General features: G+C 38.6%; 1 protein-coding gene across 1 annotated transcript in view; it reads left to right on the top strand.

The window, feature by feature from the left end:
* Positions 1-18758, top strand: part of AKAP6 (A-kinase anchoring protein 6) — a 603334-nt gene that overhangs the window by 45888 nt on the left and 538688 nt on the right. The gene's annotated exons all lie outside the window — the stretch shown is intronic.

The following is an 18758-nucleotide window of genomic DNA, read 5'->3' as shown; positions in this document are numbered from 1 at the left end:
CTTGTTCAAACCCAGCCCCAGCCAAAAACTGCAAAAAAAAAAAAAAAAAAGTAGCTGATAATGTTAAAACTTGTTTTCTGCCATTACTTTTCAGACCAATTAGCATTTTGCATATGGAGGTTTCTGGACAGCAATGGCTACAAGGCTTTGTCTTTGTGTTTTTCATTTTAAAGAATAAAGCTTCAGCGTACTAGGACCGAATATATCCACCTTACCTTTAATCGGGACCTTAAACCATGAATACATTGGCGTAACCCTTCTGTGTGCTCTCTTGGTGTATGATTGTGTTAACTTTAGTGATTGTGAGTGAACTTGAGCAGAGTTCCTGGAGGGGGCTATTCTGAGTAGCTTTTCTATAGTTAGGGCTTTTTCAAACTATACCACTCAGCACATTTCTGGCCCACCCCCATCCTAATCTGCTCCGTTATTTGATGAAGTAGTTAGTCTTGGCAACAGAGTATATATCTTTTGGGTATGTGAGGGGGAAAGTTATGTTGAGAGCCACAAGTTCCCTTTGCGCTCTTTTAAGTTTGGTATATTCATCCTTGTCTTTAGAGCTTTATGTGGGAATGTCAAGCTAGGAGTTGTGGAAAAACTTGGGACTGGAAATCCTTTTTCATTTTATCTGGAAGTATGATGCACATACAGCTGGAATTCTGTTCCTTTAGGGCAGAATTAATCCTCACTAGCCATGTTTAGACAATCAAGTGGCAAACAGGAAACCATTCTGGGCAAAAAGGAAACCATTCTGTATAAGATTTGTCCCAGAATGGCACCTATGGGTGGCTGTGTCCCTCTAAAGTCTTTGGGAGTCTTCAAGTTCCTAGCTAGGGTGAGTTGCTTTGGAGCCAGAGTTCTAATCATTAGCATTAGTGAGATGTTGCTCGTTAGCATTTGGGAGGAGTACCCAAATCACACCAACAAAGGATGAGAAACTAGCTGGGGGCTGAGGGGTGGGAGGGTGAGCAGGATTGTTTCTTTTGAGACTAATACCAGAGTTATTTCCCTTGGGGCAAATCCATTCTTCTCTATGTGGGAATGTTTAATGTTCAGACTGTTTGGTGAGGGTCTCATTCAGAGAATTTAAAAAATATATACCTTTTTCAATTTATCTAAACAAATCCATAAGCCCAACAAAATACTTCCTTTGGCAAAATGACGCCTTCAGAAAATTGAAAAGGCCTTTTGATGTGTGAGAGATCATTCCTGTCTTGTGGGTCTACCAGTCATTAAATCAAAGAATTAACAGCCCAGGGAGCCTTCTCTGGCAGCCTGCAAACTTTGTGCAGTAGCCAAGCTGGGGGTTGAGAGAGGCTGATACTCATTTGTTTGTATGTAAAGTTTTAGTTCCCAGAGTCTTAGATGTCACATACCAGGAAAAATGATTGTGAAAGGCAGGGACAAACTTAAATGTTTCCCGGGTGTTCTGGCTGTACTTGATTTAACTAAATCTGCCTGAAAATGTTTGCCACTTGATTGTCTAAACATGGCTAGTGAGGATTAATTATTCACATCCCACAATTATAAATATGATTGGATATGCCCATAAACCTAAATGAGTCTTACAATAAAACCTTTAGTCTGGACGTCTTCACTCCTACTTTTCTTTGCACTGTTGGTGAGTTTCATTCTGGAATTGTGTAGCTCTGTGCGGTATAATGTTTTCTGATACTAGTGAACTGTACAGAGGGCTTGTGCAGAGAAAGGTCCATCTAAAAATATCTCCTAGGAGCTGAAGTCTCCCTTGCTTCCTTTTCCTCCATTTTTCTAAACTGGATATAGCAACAGCACCCCCTAGTGTGTCACAGGGTAAGAATGGGCTCCTGGTTAATTCATTAAGGTGAAATATTCTGGCTTCACAGAGTAGGGTGTGGGAAACAGGTTGGCATTTATTAAACAGTGTAGTTGGAGCTAACTACGCAATAGCAGCATGTCTTCTAGGTTTCAATAGCTAAGAAAGGAAGATAGCGACAGCTGGAAGATAGAGTTTGAGGTTACTTTATGAAGTTGTGAAGGCTAAGGAGAGCCACATCAGGGAATCAAAAGGTCATCAGGGAAGGGAGCTGTTCGTATGTACAGTTTGCTAATCTTCCACTGAATCCAAAGTGTGGCTGTGTGCATTAAAAGGAGGATGGATGGATAAGGCCTGGCCACAAAAGCCTGCCATTGCTAGCTGAGTCTGGGGGTCTGCGATGGGGCCAAAGTCTTTTTTCAGATGTGAACCTGAAATTCCAAAGGCTCAAGCAGTAACTTGAAAGTTACTAAGGTATAAGTGATTGATAGAGGTTCACCTGATAAAAGTTTTGATTAAAGGACCAGGCGTCCTCAAACTTTTTAAACAGGGGGCCAATTCACTGTCCCTCAGACTGTTGGAGGGCCGGACTATAGTTTTTATTTTTATTTTTATTTTTTATTTATTTATTTTTTTTGTAGAGACAGAGTCTCACTTTATGGCCCTTGCTAGAGTGCCGTGGCCTCACACAGCTCACAGCAACCTCCAATTCCTGGGCTTAAGCGATTCTCTTGCCTCAGCCTCCCGAGCAGCTGGGACTACAGGCGCCCGCCACACAACGCCCGGCTAAGGACTATAGTTTTTAAAAAAAAGAAACTATGAACAAATTCCTATGCACACTACACATATCTTATTTTGAAGTAAAAAACAAAACGGGAACAAATATAATTCACACCGCTGCATGTGGCCTGTGAGCCGCAGTTTGAGGATGCCTGATCTAGACCTTAAGGAAGTAAAAGAGGGGTAGAGATGGACTATAGAGAGAAGGAAGGAGGGATGCTTCCTTCTTTCATTTTGTTCGTCTAACAAATATTTATTGCTGAGCTGCTGTTCAGTGCCAACTTCTGTTCTACACCACATGCTGGGAATATAGAGCCCCTGCCCTCATGGAGCTTACATTCTTTACACACTTTAGTCTTTGATATATAATTTTTTTTTTTTTTTTTAGAGAGAGAGAGATAGGGGCTTGCTATGTTTTCTGGGTTGGAATGCAATGATGTGATCATAACTCACTGCAGCTTTGAACTCCTGGGCCTAAGTGACCATTTGTCCTCAACCTCCCAAGTAGCTGGGACTACAGGCATGTACCACCAAGCCTGGCTAATTTTAAAAATTTTTTGTAGAGATGAGGTCTTGCTATGTTGCCCAGGCTGGTCTTGAACTGTTGGCCTTAAGTGATACTCCTGCCTTGACCTCTGACAGTGCTAGGATTCTAAGTATGAGCTACTGAATCTGGTGATATTTACATTTTAAAAGTACAATTTATTTATAGGCAGAATATTATTTGAAGACATGGAAATTATCTCTTGCCCAAAATTGTGTCCGTCTCATCCCTAGTCTTTCCTGAAATTTCTAAACCAAACCGCTTTGTTCACTGAAGATCTGTTTTCTGAGAGTAATAATGGCTTTAGTTACTTTGGCCCCATACTTATTGTTGGTGAAAACAATTTGACAAGACCTAGATGGCCAGCTGTGGCCTTGGGAGTTTGTTTCAAGGCCAAGTTTTCTTCATCTATAGAAACAATTGTATTCCTGTCAAGTCCCTCCTTGCTGTAACATTCTATTTCACTTGGCAAATGGCATCCATGAAGGTACAGAGCATGGGACACACCTGGGAACCCTCGATGGTTGTTTGGGGATAGGAGTAGGATCAGATTGGATGCTAAAAAAAAACAACACACACATGCGGAAGGAGCATAATTTGGCAATCAAATTTAGGCTATTTAAAAAGTGTTTCTAGGGCATTTATTCTTGGGTTCAATTTCTGACTAGAAACTGCCTAGAAGGGAAGATGGTACTATGAATATGATTGTTGCAGATTTTTCTGAGCAGCCCAATTAGTTTCACTTTTGTAGGTCAACTTAGTTTTGAAAATTATCTACTGACCTGACCCCCAAACTGCAATTGCTGCTTAACGAGCTGTCTAGTGTGTATTTTCTTGTGTGGAGTGTTTTCCCTTTAACTTTCCCAGCAGGCCCATATTCTTTGACTCCTAGAGAGCAAGTGACCTACTTACTATTGTACCTGAAATATTCAATTAGAGTATATTTTAGGAAATGCTTTTTTAGCTAGAAACACGATTTGGCTTTTGTGAGTATATACACGGGTAGAGAGACACTGACAGGTATTCTTGGCTGTTCTCCTGACCTGTTCTGTAACTTTGGATACTGTGTGACTTCTCTCCGTGGAAAGAAGCAATGTGAAATCCATGGGCTTCTTTAGAAAAGGCAGTTCATAACTATACTTTTATAAGTGCATATGATAAAGATTAGTTAAAGCTTTCATTGGGTTTAGATATTTTAAAAATGCAGGAGTTATTTGTCAGGTTTTATAACAGCTAGAAGATACTGATCCTGATATTTGCATTTTATTGGCCAGGCTTTCTTTGTAGTACTTCTGTTTTGCAGGTTCAGCCTCTCTGTGAAGAACAAAGTACTGTGTAAACAGGATTCCATGGTAGAATGTGAGTAGGTTTTTTATTTGTGAAATTTCTTACTGTACCTGGCTGACTTTCAAAGGAAATAACACCAAGGACCAACGAGAGATGGAAACCTCGGGTGGCTTTGGAATTTTCTATGTGTGTGTTCTGCCACCTGCTGGAAAAGGATCACTAAGCTTGGAAAACTGGCTGGCAAAGTGGAGGAGGGTGAGCAGTCATGGCCCTGCTATCCTTCTTCGATGGCTGAGCAGAGTACAGCAAAAGTCAGAAAATACCATAGATCTCCTTAACTAAGTTATCCCATGGGGATTTCCTTTCCAGCCTGCAGAGTTCACAGCCACCACCACAGGCCCAGGATGCTTTGGTAGCCTGCCTCACATCATCCTCAGGCCTTATTCCTTAGTAGATTTGACTGAGATTGCCCTGAAGTACTTTTCAATGGTTTTAAAGTAGAAACAAAATAAAACAAAACATTGATTTCAAAGTAGACAGCAGGGTGGTTGCCTTCCTTGCAGCATCAGTGTAAGAGGCTAGTGACTAATTCAGGAAAGGAATGACATTTTTTTCCTGAGATTATAGTTTCCCCACTTTTTCGTGTTAAAATGCCTGTTTACAAAATGATGTGGCTAGATTAGAGTTATCACTGTACACAGATATTTGCTTGGCAAGAGAAAAAGTTAGCAACTATAAATCAGTTCCTTAATTTTGAAGGAATATTTTTCTGTTTTTGAAATCCCAAAGTCTAGGAAAATGCAGTTTGCTGCTCCCTAAGGTCTCACCTTTTCCTTCATGTGACAACCTATTCGGAAAAGTTGGGTCAACAGTCCTCAGTTGTAACTTTAATATTTTCCCTGGCAAATTCTCCCAGGATTTTTCTGTGCTGTGACCCACATAGAAACACAAAAATAATAGTGTGGTAGAATGAGGATCATGTTTCTTCACTAACTGGGTCGCTGCTTTACAGATGAATTTTGATCTGTAGTAAATGGTTGGCCTGGTTTCGCACCCCTTTGGATCATTTTCTTCCTCTGGAGTTTTGGATGGAATGTGACCTTCCTGGATGGATGTGTATGTGGGACTCCCATGGGAAGAGTTAGATTTTTGGCAGCCATACCCTCAAGGCAACTGGAACAGGATGTAGAGGCCTAGTCTCCCTGCTTCTTGACATTTCTCAGAGGCATGTAATACTTTTAAAAGATTAAAAAATGGGAACATGCCATTTTAATATCTATGATTAATTTTTAAAAATTAGCAATTGAAGTAATGAAATTGACTTTCTTTTTCATTAAGGGCTATAATTACAGAAGACTATGATTTTTTTCCAAATGTTTTAAAGCCTTGATGAAAATAAAATTCTAATGATTAAAGAAAAAATAATGAATCTATTTTGAGGCAGATTTGATGGTTGGCTTCATGGAACCTGAATCGAAAATTGTCAGTGTGAGGGCGGCGCCTGTGGCTCAGTGAGTAGGGCGCCGGCCCCATATGCCGAGGGTGGCGGGTTCAAACCCAGCCCCGGCCAAACTGCAACCAAAAAATAGCCGGGCGTTGTGGCGGGCGCCTGTAGTCCCAGCTACTTGGGAGGCTGAGGCAAGAGAATCGCGTAAGCCCAGGAGTTGGAGGTTGCTGTGAGCCGTGTGACGCCACGGCACTCTACCTGAGGGTGGTACGTGAGACTCTGTCTCTACAAAAAAAAAAAAAAAAAAAAAGAAAATTGTCAGTGTGGAAAACCTGAATTGAAATTTGTTTTTGAGAAGCTATTTAGTTAAAGAGGGCAGAAAGTTGAGATCTGAGTAAGCAGAGCCTGGGAAAATGAGTTTGTACTGAAGCCAGACACATGGTATCCTTGTTGGAAGTAGGTATCCTGAAGAATAAGCTTTTTTCATGTATTTATCTATCAATAACAACTGCTTTTGAAGGAGCAAGGATATTCATGATCGTAGGGTGTGGTTTTTTTTTATGGACACACACAGAAGTTGTGACCTAAAAGGCCATGTGAAGAAGGTGGAAAAATTCTCCCCTGTTAATTTTCATGGGCCAGATTGTTAGAAATATGTCCAAGAAGTGATTTCATAAAACTTTTGAAAGTTGGCTGAAAACCCTGGCAAATCTGTATCATCTGGTAAATATTTAGGACTTTTTATTATTTTTAAGGAAAGGCAATAAATTGTAGAAAAGTGTGGTTTTTGTTTCTCCTAACAAAAATAAAATACTATAGAGTTATACAGTTTTTGAATCAGAACTTTGGTAAGAGGATGAATCTTGTTCTTTCCAGAGAGGAAAAAAGAGGCCTTATTTCTGAAGAAATTAGGTTAATTTAAATTCTCTTTTATGGAAAGTGACCTGATCAAAGTTTACTACGATCTTCTTATTAACTCAGCAAAGTCTTGTCATATAGAGGCTTCAGTTTTCATTGCTGGTAGTTTTTCCTTCTGACAGATTTTCTGAAAGATTTTCTTGCCTTGAAGAGCTTATGAGACATTGATACCACCTGCATCTTAAAGTCTTAGTATATGATTTAACAACTGAAAATGTGAATTCTCTTATATAGTGGGAAAATTAGAAAGCAGGCACACATCAAGTCCAGGTCCTTGTTTCAACAGTTATAGTCTTTTGTTAATGACAAAATCTTGTATTTCTTTCCCAGTGGGTTTCACTTCTGTCATCTATTTGTTTTTCAAATATATGTGTTAAGATAAATGGGTGATGGTGTTTTCATTTTAAAAGAGTCAGATGAATCTCCCTTTTTGTCAATCCATTATTTTACATGTAATAAGGATAACACAGAAATAACAACTTACTACAAGCCAAACACTGTATACTCATTATTTCATTATTTCTTGTGAGGTAGGTATATTCCTTTTTGCTCAGAGGTATATTCAGGTAAGGGAAGTGTGTCTTACAGAGATTTAAAAACTTGCTGAAATTTATACAGCCATTAAGTGGCAGAACTAGAACTGATCAGTCTCAGATTTATGACCTATGTTAGAAACTATTACACTGTACAGCCTGTTCAGTAACAGGCTACAGAGAAAGCAGCTTTCACAGGGCAATTGGACCCTGCCTATTACTGAGCTCACTGCGTGGTTTAAACCTTCTCCATATTCAACATTGAGATTTAGACATGCCAGGAAGGATTATGGAAGGCAACGGGATTGGCTTAGGGTCATCTGTCACTGGTAAGATCCCTCTCAACGATAATTTAAAACAGTGTATCAGAGATACAGTAAATGAATATTTTCTCTATGTAAAGGCTTAGTAAACAGCAGCTAAGTAATTGCCCAGTGTCTAAGCAGGCAAGCAGGAGGCCTCAAACTGGACACGCCTGCCCAGTGTATAGGCAGGCGTCATCTCACAGGCTTTATTCCCACTCTTCCCTCTTCCCTTTTCTGTTGACTTGGGCAGAATCTCAACTTTTCCTTACAAAAGATCAAAACTAAGACTTCTTGGCTGCCTAATCCAGATCTTCAACTAGAATTTGGCCACATGTCAGAAAAGACAGACTGAGTTGGCCTGAACTTTCCTCCCTTGGCATTCCAGGAAATTGAAACTCCACTGAAGGACCATAAAATCAGTAACTGTCTGTTTCATATCATGTTCATAGCTTTGACTCAAAATCTGAATATACCTGATACCAAGTAAATGGCAGCTTGGGCAATGCCATCAAGGGTACCTGGCTTTTAACCCATTTATTTTTAGAAACCTAGGTCTTCTCTTTCTCATTCCAGCTTTACACAAATGAAATGCTATTTGGGTGTAAAGCTAATTCTAAAAAGGGTGTGCTTTTTGGAATGCGTCTGTTCTTGCATCCTAGTAGCCATCTATTATTATTTAGTTGGTTATGAATTTTTAAAAAGGAATAATTTGGGAAAACACATACTCTCAATCCTGTTTGTACAAAATTCACCTTGAGAGAAGGTGCTGTAAATGCCTGACTTTGTACTGTTTGTTTTAGCAGGAGAAAAGACATGCAAGCTGTTTCTCTTTTCTCCTGGTTCTGTGAACTAGTGAGATCTAACTCTTCAGTTTCCCCCATAACTCAAAAATTCAAATAGCTCAGCTATCCACCACAATACAACATTGTAAGTGCCCTAAGAATTTTAGGAGGGAGGGTGTGGTCAGATGCTGCGTTCCTTCTCTTATCAGAGTCAAAAGGCATCTCCTCACTTTTTAATTTACTACAGAAAAGCTGACCTTTCATTTTAGCTTCTGCATATTAAGAACATGATTTCTAACATTCCATTCATTATAGCAAAAGCCCATTATTTTAGATGTCTGGTTTCAGATGTTCATTATAATGCCTTGTTTCTTCTTTTTCTTCCTAGGAGAAGGTAGTGTGCCTCACATGTGGTAAATGGGAAAGAGTTAAGTAGACAAGTTGTGACTCATCAACTAACACAGTTCTGGCTCCAGGCAGCAGGTGGTTCTTTTGATCTTGCACTAAACTGGGAATTTTATGGAAATAGCCCTTGAGGAAGGCAGTTTAAGTAACTTGGCAGTCTTGTAAGCAGCATATGTGATAATCTTTTCATGCCCTAAATAAATTATAAATTAGTGGTGGAACCAGATGCACAAGGACCCCAAACATGGGAGTTCTGTATTGCATATGTTGTTCACTCATGAGCAGGGAAGTAAGTATAGTTGGTGATGTCTTACCTGTGTTTTGAATCTCAAATTGAAGAAGGGGAATGAGGGGCTTTACGTTTAGCATGCTACATATGATACCAAGGAAAGTTGCAACATGGAATCAAGGAGTGAACATACTACGTTAACCTGAGCAAGGGACGGATGCATCACCATGAGAGTGAAAGAGGAACAAGAACGATAGCATTTGGCTGGGATTTAAACAACTGTTTCTGTGAGGCAGGGTAGATAGTTAAACACAAGCTATACTGCAGTTACAACCAGGTATCAAATATATGGAAATTCATATTAAAGATCAAGAATATTTTAGTTCTTCTTAAATCCCTTTGATATCCTTGAGAGAAGGGTGTGACTTTAAGTACCTTCATAGGCAATGTAGATAACATACTAGTGAACCAGGCCAGATGTAAGACAGTAAGGAGTGGTAGGTTCTTTACCACTGGTCATTGATATAAACAAACAAAGATACACACACGCACACACACACACACGCACACATGCATATACTACTTTCAGGAATTCTTTTTTTTTTTTATTATTTTTTATTTTTTTTGTAGCGACAGAGTCTCACTTTATGGCCCTCGGTAGAGTGCCGTGGCCTCACCCAGCTCACAGCAACCTCCAACTCCTGGGCTTAAGCGATTCTCTTGCCTCAGCCTCCCGAGTAGCTGGGACTACAGGTGCCTGCCACAACGCCTGGCTATTTTTTGGTTGCAGTTTGGCCGGGGCCGGGTTTGAACCCGCCACCCTCGGTATATGGGGCCGGCGCCTTACCGACTGAGCCACAGGCGCCGCCCTACTTTCAGGAATTCTTAAGGTCATATTTCAGCCATTATTATTGTGCTCTGAGAGGATTTCCCAATTTGAGGGAAGGGCAGGAAAAGAGGGACCTGAGGATCTATACTTACAGGGGAACAGCCATGTTTTAGTTTCCTAGTAAATTCGTCTTCAGCAGTATTGAGATAAAATAGATCTAGGGTTTGCTTTGTAGATTTCATGGAATGGGACCTCAAATAATATTATTTGAATAATCTAATCCCATTGAATATTTATACCAAATAGAAAGTTCCTCACAGGCGAGAGAGTTTAAGAAGATATACAGAGCTAAGAGTACTTTGGGTATTGTCGACTATACATATAATGTATTTTCAATAAAGAAAACATTCAGATTTCTTCTTTGAACTGCTATCCCCACCCCCTATTCTTGTTTTTCGTTCATTACATTGCTTTCTATTTAACTGACAACATTGAAGTAGTCAGTACAGAGTCTGCAGAGTCAGTCAGTGAAGAGTCTACTCAGCACAGACTGTTATGCTCTCAGTCATGCACCTACAGACATTCACCCTGTTTTCACTTCTCTTATTACAGATGAACTATCCAGGCTCCTGTCAAAACTCAATTCCTTTACTTCTGTGCTGGATTCCATTACCTCTCACCTAGTCGAGGACAGGGCTCCAGAAATTCTTTTCTCTTCCCTACATCATCAGTTTTTTCCTCTGCTAGAGTATTTCCATCAGCACACAATCTTGTCTTTCATCCTAAAACATGATTTTTGAGTCAATTTTCACTCCAGAAAATACCCTATTTTTCTATCCCCCATTTGCAGCAAAAATCCTTAGAAAAGTTGTCTACTCTTGGTGAGCTCAGATTTCATTTCCCCCATTCTTTCTTAAATTACATCCAAGTTTTCCACTCTCCCCACTGCTCACAACACTGAAACTTCTCTTGCCAAAATCACAAGTAACCTCTAATTTGTTAAATGTAATGCTCAGTTATTTGTTGTCATCTAATTTGACCCATCAGCTGCATTTTAAATAGTTAATTCCTCTGTACTCCTTGATAGATCTTCACTAGGTTTCCAGAATATCACATTCATAGATTTCTCCTACTTCACTGGTCACCGTTTTTGATTACCTTTGCTGATTCTTCTTTTTCTCCTTGGACTCTTAAATTGGTGTACTCAGAATTAATCCTAAGACCTCTTTATCCAGATTTACTTCCTTTGTGTTCTCATTTAATATTGTGCCTTCAAATACTACCAATGATGTTGATGGATCCTACATTTTTGTGTCTAGCCAAAACCTCACTCCTTAAGTCTTCTTACTAATCTAACTTAACATCTCTACTTTGATTTCTAAAAGATATCTCAAAATTACCATGTCTAAAACTGAATTCCTGATCTTGCTTCCTATGTCAGTTCAGATTCTTTGGGAATAGAAGCCAAGATGAAATTAGAAGACAAGAAATTTACTGAGGGAGAGCCCAGAGTGATATTAGCAAGATGGTGTGAAGTCTCAGTCTTTGTCCTTCCATAAAACAAAAATTAGAAAGCTATCCATGAATTAATATACCTCCAGGAAAGCCAAGAAGTCCAACTCAGAAGCTGCAGCAGCACAGTGGAGAAGAAAAAAGGAGAATAACTGTACAGAAAGGGTAGGAAGTTCAGTCTCATCTTGCCATTGTCCCATCCCTCAGGCTGGAACGTCTCAGAAAACTAAACACAAATCAGGAAAATAATACATGAACAAAATGAAAAGTTTTGTGAAGAGATAGAAAGGATAAAAAAGAACCAAACAAATTCTGGAGATGAAGAATACAATGACAGAACTGAAAAATTTAAAGAGTACTTCAATAGCAGATTCTATCAAACATATGAAAGAATCAGTGAGCTTGAAGACAGATTATTTGAAATTACCCAGTCAGAGAAACAAAAAGAAAAAAGAGTGAAGAAATTCTGGGTGACTTATAGGGCAACTTTAAGCAAAATGACTTACACATTATGGGAGTTCCAGAAGAAGCAGACAAAGAAAAAGGAGACAAAAGCTTAATTAAAGGAATAATGAGAGAAAACTTCTCAAATCTGGGAAAGAGAGAAACATCTAGATCCGTGATGCCTAAAATACTCCAAATAGGCTGAATATTGAGAAAACTTCACCAAGACACATAAACAAATTGTTTAAAGTCAAGGACAAAGAATTTTAAAAGCAACAAGAGAAAAACAATCCATAACATATAAGAGAATCCTCATAAAAACTTCATATCAGTAGATTTCTAAACAAAAACCTTGCAAGCCAGGAGAGAGGGGGATGGTATATTCAGAGTACTGAAGGAAAAAAAAAAAACCCCTGCCATCCAAGAATACTATAACTTGTAAAATTATCCTTTAGAAAAGAATATAATAAATTCTTCCCTCTGCAAAAAAAAGAATTAAAAAAAAAAAAGAATTTGTTATCCTAAATATACCTTACAAGAAATCCTAAAAGGGTTTCTTCAAATTGAAATAAAAACATACTAAAAGGCAACACAAAAACATATGAAAGCATAAATCTCACTGTGAATGTAAATATATAGACATATACAGATATTTATGTAACACTGTAATGATGGTGCATAATTTACTTTTAATCTTAATATTAAAAATAAAAATTTGTTAATGGATACAATACACAAATAAGCAAACTCTCACTATAAAACAAAATGTGTGGAAGGAGGGGAGTAAATGTGTAGTGCTTTTTTTTTGGCAGTTTTTGGCTGGGGCTGGGTTTGAACCCACCACCTCCTGCATATGGGGCCAGTGCTCTACTCCTTTGAGCCACAGCTGCTGCCCAAATGTGTAGTGCTTTTGCATGTAGTTGAAATTAAGTTATCAACTTAAACTACAAAGTTATGACTACAAGATATTTTATGCAATCCTGAAGTTAACCATAAAGAGAAAACCTATAATACACAATTAATAAAAGGCAGACCAGTGAAGAAAAGAAGGAATTTAGCTGCAAAGAAAACAACTAAAAAATGGCAAAAGTAAGTCCTCACTTATTACTAATTACCTTAAATGTAAATAGATTTAATTCACTGATCGAAATGTATGAGTGCTGAATGGATAATAAAACAAGACACAGCAATATACTGTTCACATGAAACTCACTTTAAAGATAGCTAGACTGAATGTGTAGGGATAGAAAAATATATTTCATGTAAATGGTATCAAAAGAAAGCAGAAGTGGCTATATTTACATGAGAAATTAATTTTAGGTAGAAAACTGTTTCTAGAGAAAAAGATGGTCATTATATAATAAAAGGGTCAATTCAATAGGAAGATATAATAATCATAAATAGATACACACTCAACATCAGAACACTTAAGTATGTAAAGAAAATATTGGTAGCTCTGAAGACAGAAATTGACAGGAATACAATAATGGTAAGGGACTTCAATACCTCACTTAAGATAATGGATACATTAATAAGCTGTGGTATGTGTATACCGTGGAATATTATTCAGCCACTAAAAAATATGGAGAGTATACATCTTTTGTATTAATTTGGATAGAGGTGGAACACATTCTTCTTAGTAAAGCATCACAAGAATGGGGAAGCAATTTTGATATGAGGACAATTGATGACCTAGTACACAGTGGGGGCTGGAGGAATGGGGGAACAGAGAGAAAAAAGTAGGGAGTGGGGTGGGGGATCATGGTGTTTGGCACATCTCTTGTGGGAGGAACACATTTATAACAGGGACTTTACCAGACACATGCAATTAGTGTAACCTGGTTCTTTGAACCCTCAATGAACCCCCAACAATTAAAAAAAAAGATAATGGATAGAACATCCAGACAGAAAATCAATAAACAGTTGACTTGGACAATGCCATAGAGCAAATGGATCTAATAGACATACACAGAACTTTCTAACAGCAGAAGAATATATATTCTTTTCCAGCACACATGGAACATTCCTTAAGCTATATCACCTTAGGTCACAAAATAAATCTTAACAAATTTAAGATTGACATCATTTGATCATTTCTGACCACAATGTACTGAAATGAAATTAAGAACACCAAGAAACCCAGAAAATTAATACATATGTGGAAACTGAACAATATATTCGTGAACAATTTCTGTGTCAAAAGAAAATCAAGGGCGGCGCCTGTGGTAGGGTGCTGGCCCCATATACCGGAGGTGGTAGGTTCAAACCCAGCACTGGCCAAAAACTGCATAAAAAAAAAAAAAAACAATCAAAAAGGAATTTAAAATATACCTAGAGACAAATGAAAGCAAAACTGCAATATATCAAAGCCTATGGGATGGAGCAAAGGCAGTACTCAGAGGGATGTTTATAGTGATAAATGCCTGCATTTAAAAAAGAGAAAGGTATCAAATAAACAGCCTAACTTTATACCTCAAGGAACTAGAGGTTTATTATGGAAAAGAATAAACCAAACTCAAAGCTAGCAGAAAAAAGGAAATAACAAGGATTGGAGGAGAGATGAATTAAATAGGGGATAAAAAAATAGAAAAAACAAAACTAAGCTTTCTTTAAGGATAAATGAAATTGATAAACCCTTAACTAGACTAAGAAGTAAACAAGACTTAACATCAAGAATGAAAGAGGAGGTATTAAAACAGATACCACAGGAATAAAGAATCACAAGGGACAATTATGAACTATTATATGTCCATAACTGGACAACCTATTAGAAATGGAAAAATACTCAGAAACATACAGAACAGAATCAAACATACCAAAAATGAATCAAGAAGAAATAGGAAGCTTGAACAAGGCCAGGTGTGGTGACTTATGCCTATGAACCTAGCACTTTGGGAGACAAAAGCAGGAGGATTATTTGAGGACAGAAGTTTGAGACTAGCTTGGGTAACATAGCAAGCTTTTGTCTCTACAAAAAAAAGAAATATTAGCTGGGTATAGGGTACCTGCCTGAGGTCCCAGCTACTTGGGAGAGTGAGGCAGGAGGAATCCCTTGAGCCCAGGAGTTAGAAGTTGTGGTTAGCTATGATAACACCACAATGCACTTTAGTCCTGGCAACAGAATAAGACCTTGTCTAAAAAAAAAAAAAAGAAAAAAAATGAAAAAAATGAACAGACCAATAACAAATGAGATTGAATCAGTGATAAAAAAAAATAATCTCCCCAACTTCTAACAAGAAGGGGGAGATTTTTGTGGGCCATCTCTGTAGGATTTCAGGATTCATGGGAATCTGTAGAGTCACAATCATCAGAGGCATTGATTCAGATGCCCTGTCTGGGTTCCAGGTCTTTCCAAGTAGGATTTTGATCTAGTTAGATTTTGCCTTGGCTAAGTATTTAAACGTTAATGGAGCAAGCCTATGGATTCTTAGACCTTGGGATTTGTCCTCAGCTCTGTCTTCTTTTCCACTCTGAGAGATTAAAGCCTCTTTGTAAACTACCAAAAGGCCTTTTGACCTTTGTACTTCATGTTAACCTGGTAGTAAGTGCTCTGGTTGTTCATTATCCCTCTGTGGGGCAGTGCAACTTAGTCATAACCAACCTGCTTCGCTATATTTTTGTGCATTGTTCTCCTTTTACCTTTCAAGTGCCTAAATCTTACTGGCAAGGGCATTCCCTCTAATGTGACAAGCCTCACATCACGACCAGTAAAATCTTCATCAGCTGGCCTATCACTTAGTGTCAGGTACTATCTGTGCCCTAGAAACCATTTGAGGTGTCATCCTCTTTGCCAGATGAATGGTAGAGAATCCCATCCCAAACCCCATCTTTGGGCCTGCTTTCTCAGACCACCACGGCTACCAGTTGTGTCATTTCATGTTCTTCAGGTGCTGATGCCCAGATGGAATCAGAAGTGCAAGGGGTTTATAGAGGAAACACTTGTGAAGGATGAAAAGGGAGAGCAGGGGTAGAATGCAGAGCCTTTAGATGACATTATCAGTTTGATACCTGTGAAAGGAGAGAGGGAAGAAAGGAAAGAAGAGCGAGCCTCTGGGGAAATCTCAGCAGGCAAAGATTGAAGATCCAGAGCAAAGATTACCATTAGAGGTATCCAACCTTGCCAGGGATAGCCCCCTCTTTAATCCCTGCTGCGCTCAGTCACTGGCAGAGAGAAATCCATAGTTTGTGGCCTTGGCTTGAATGCTAATTCAGAGCTTGGAGCTGCATCCCTTGGAGACTTCAGTGGCACACTTCCATGGCTATCACATCCCTGGCCGTTAATTTCTCTGTGGTCATCCCTATCTTAATGGCCATCAACAAGCCATATGTCTGAAGCTACCACAAACTAGGAGAAAGGCCTGGAATAGACACTTCCCTAGTGCCTTAGGAGGGACCATGGTCTTGCCAGCACCTTGATTTCAGACTTCCGGCCTCCAGAAGTGTGAGACAATAAGTGTCTGGTGTTTAGCCCACCCAGTTTGTGGTACTTTTGTTAGAACAGCCCTAGCAAAATAATACAGGTGGTTATCTCTCATTTAGATTACAAGAGCCTCTCTGTTGATCTCTGTGCTTCAGCCTTTTCCAACAGGGCAGTAAGAGTGATCTTATTTAATGTAGTCAGATTATGTCACTCCTCAGCTCAAAACCATCCAGAGAATTTCTGTGTTAGAGTAAAGAGTAACAGCCTCACAAAGCTCACATCACACGTGCTCTCTCCCTTCTCTGACCTTGACTTTCTCCAAGTCTGCCCTGTTCTGGCTTCCTACCTCTAGTCTTCAAGCAGGCCAGGCTCTCTTTCAAGTGAGAGGCTTTGCATAGCTACTTCCTCTCCCTGCCTTTCCCCCAAATACCCTCATCCCTCATTCTCATGTTTTGAGTCTTTGTTCAAATGTGACCTTCTTAAGGGAATCCTACCCTGACCACCCTATTTAAAATCACAGTCACATCCCTCTGCACACCTGATCCACTTTAACCTGTTTTATCCTGTTCTTTTTCCATAGCACTTGTTACCTAACATAGGATATAAATTATATGTAGTTCTTCGTATATGTCTTCCTCTACTAGAATGTAAGCTATAGAGGAAAGGAACTTTTGTTTTATTCTCTGATACACCCCAAGCAGTATAACAGTGCCTGGTTCTAGAAGATTTCTAATGTTTAGTGGATGAAGGAGTGGGCTTTCTAGGATAGGAAACTAAATAAAATATTAAACCTTAGAGTTTAACAGCACAAGTAAATCTCCCCACAATTTAATATCCAGTTTGAAACTTGTATCCAGAACTGACCCATCTTTGTTCACCTAAAATAAATCAAAATCACCCTGTGTCAGGATCAAAGAGAATCATGTTTGGTTTGTGTCTTTAAGGACTCAGAGCCTTATAGCTGGAGGCAGGCACATGCATGTCATAGGCTATCTTCTTGTTATCCCCCTTTTTTTAATATAGTAGAGATAAGGTGAGGGGGGCTTGTGAGTAACAAAAGGGCCAGATAGATTTATCTTGTTTCATTGAGTCCAGTTTTTCTCTAAGGTTAAGTCAAATCTAATTTCAGGTATCATTCTTAGAATCTTACTTCCCCTATCTTGTGTCTAATCAAACCAAATAGATGTCATTATCTGCAATATAATCATTAACCTATTCAAAATGCAGAGAGACTTCTATTGATAACAAATTATGGTTATTACTCAAACTTCTGATTATTATTATTATTTTCAGGCCAATTTCATGAAAACTAAGAAATAAAAAGTACTGCTGGCAGCATTATGCAAAAAGGAACCCCTCAACAAGATTTAACAAAGGCTGTGAATGCAGTGAAAGATAAAAATAAATTAGGTGGTAACCTATTTGTAATCTTAGGTAAGAAAATAGGTATTCTATTTGTAGTCCTATTCAGTAATAGCCAGGCTTTTATTTCTGAAATTTCTTTTCATGATCTGTCTAAAGGTTTGACATTTTTAAGTGTCTGAGAAACTTCACATTTTATTTAATCAAATTATTTTTCTTTAGTAGAAAAAAAACAGTTCTTGCTATTGTTTGATGTGACTTAGAAACCTTGAATGATGTCTCAAGGAAAAAATAATGCTTTAGGTGTATGTCTGTTTTTTTATCCATTTGTTTCCTTATTTATTCATTGTTTGTTGAGTGCCCACTACTCTAGATCATAAAAAAAGAGTATCCTCTCCATTTTATGGAGATCACAGATCTCTCCTGACCAGGGCAGGCAAAGAAGAAATTACCTGGTTTGTATTAATTGTAGTAACTTTTTGGCTGGGCACAGTGGCTCATGCCTGTAATCCTAGCATTCTGAGAGGCTGAGGCGGGTAGACTGCTTGATCTAAGGAGTTTGAGACCAGCCTGAGCAAAATTGAGACCCCCATCTCTCCTAAAAATAGAAAAACTAGCCAGGTGTTGTGGTGGACACCTATAGTCTCAGCTACTGGGGAGGCTAAGGCAAGAGGATTGCTCAAGCCCAAGAGTTGGAGGTTGCTATCAGCTACGATGCCATGGCACTCTACCTAGGGCAACAGTAAGTCTCTATCTCAAAAACAAATTGTAGTAACTTTTTGAGGGAAATAGTTTTCATAGCTCTTTGGATGAAAATTATTATTTTTATTATAGTAAGAACACTTAACATGAAATGTATCCTCTTAGAGAATTTTTAACTGCACAATTCAATATTGTTAACTATAGGCATAATATTTTACAGCCAGTCTCTAGAATTGTATAACTGAAATTTTATATCCTTTGAACAGAAGTTCCACACTTTCTCCTTCTCCTAAGCTCTGGCAACCAACATTCTACTTTTTGTTTCTATGAGTTTGATTATTTTAGATACCCTTTTAAAGTAGAATCATGCAGTATTTGTCTTTCTGCAAGTAGGACTACAGAGTAAAAAGCTTCTGCATAGCAAAAGACACAGAATGAATTGGCTGGAAATTCTTGTCTGCAAAGGA

Source organism: Nycticebus coucang, chromosome 6 (assembly GCF_027406575.1).
Source record: "Nycticebus coucang isolate mNycCou1 chromosome 6, mNycCou1.pri, whole genome shotgun sequence".
Classification (NCBI taxonomy): Eukaryota; Metazoa; Chordata; class Mammalia; order Primates; family Lorisidae; genus Nycticebus; species Nycticebus coucang.
Note: the sequence above shows the minus strand (reverse complement) of the source record. Positions and strands in the feature narration are given on the sequence as shown.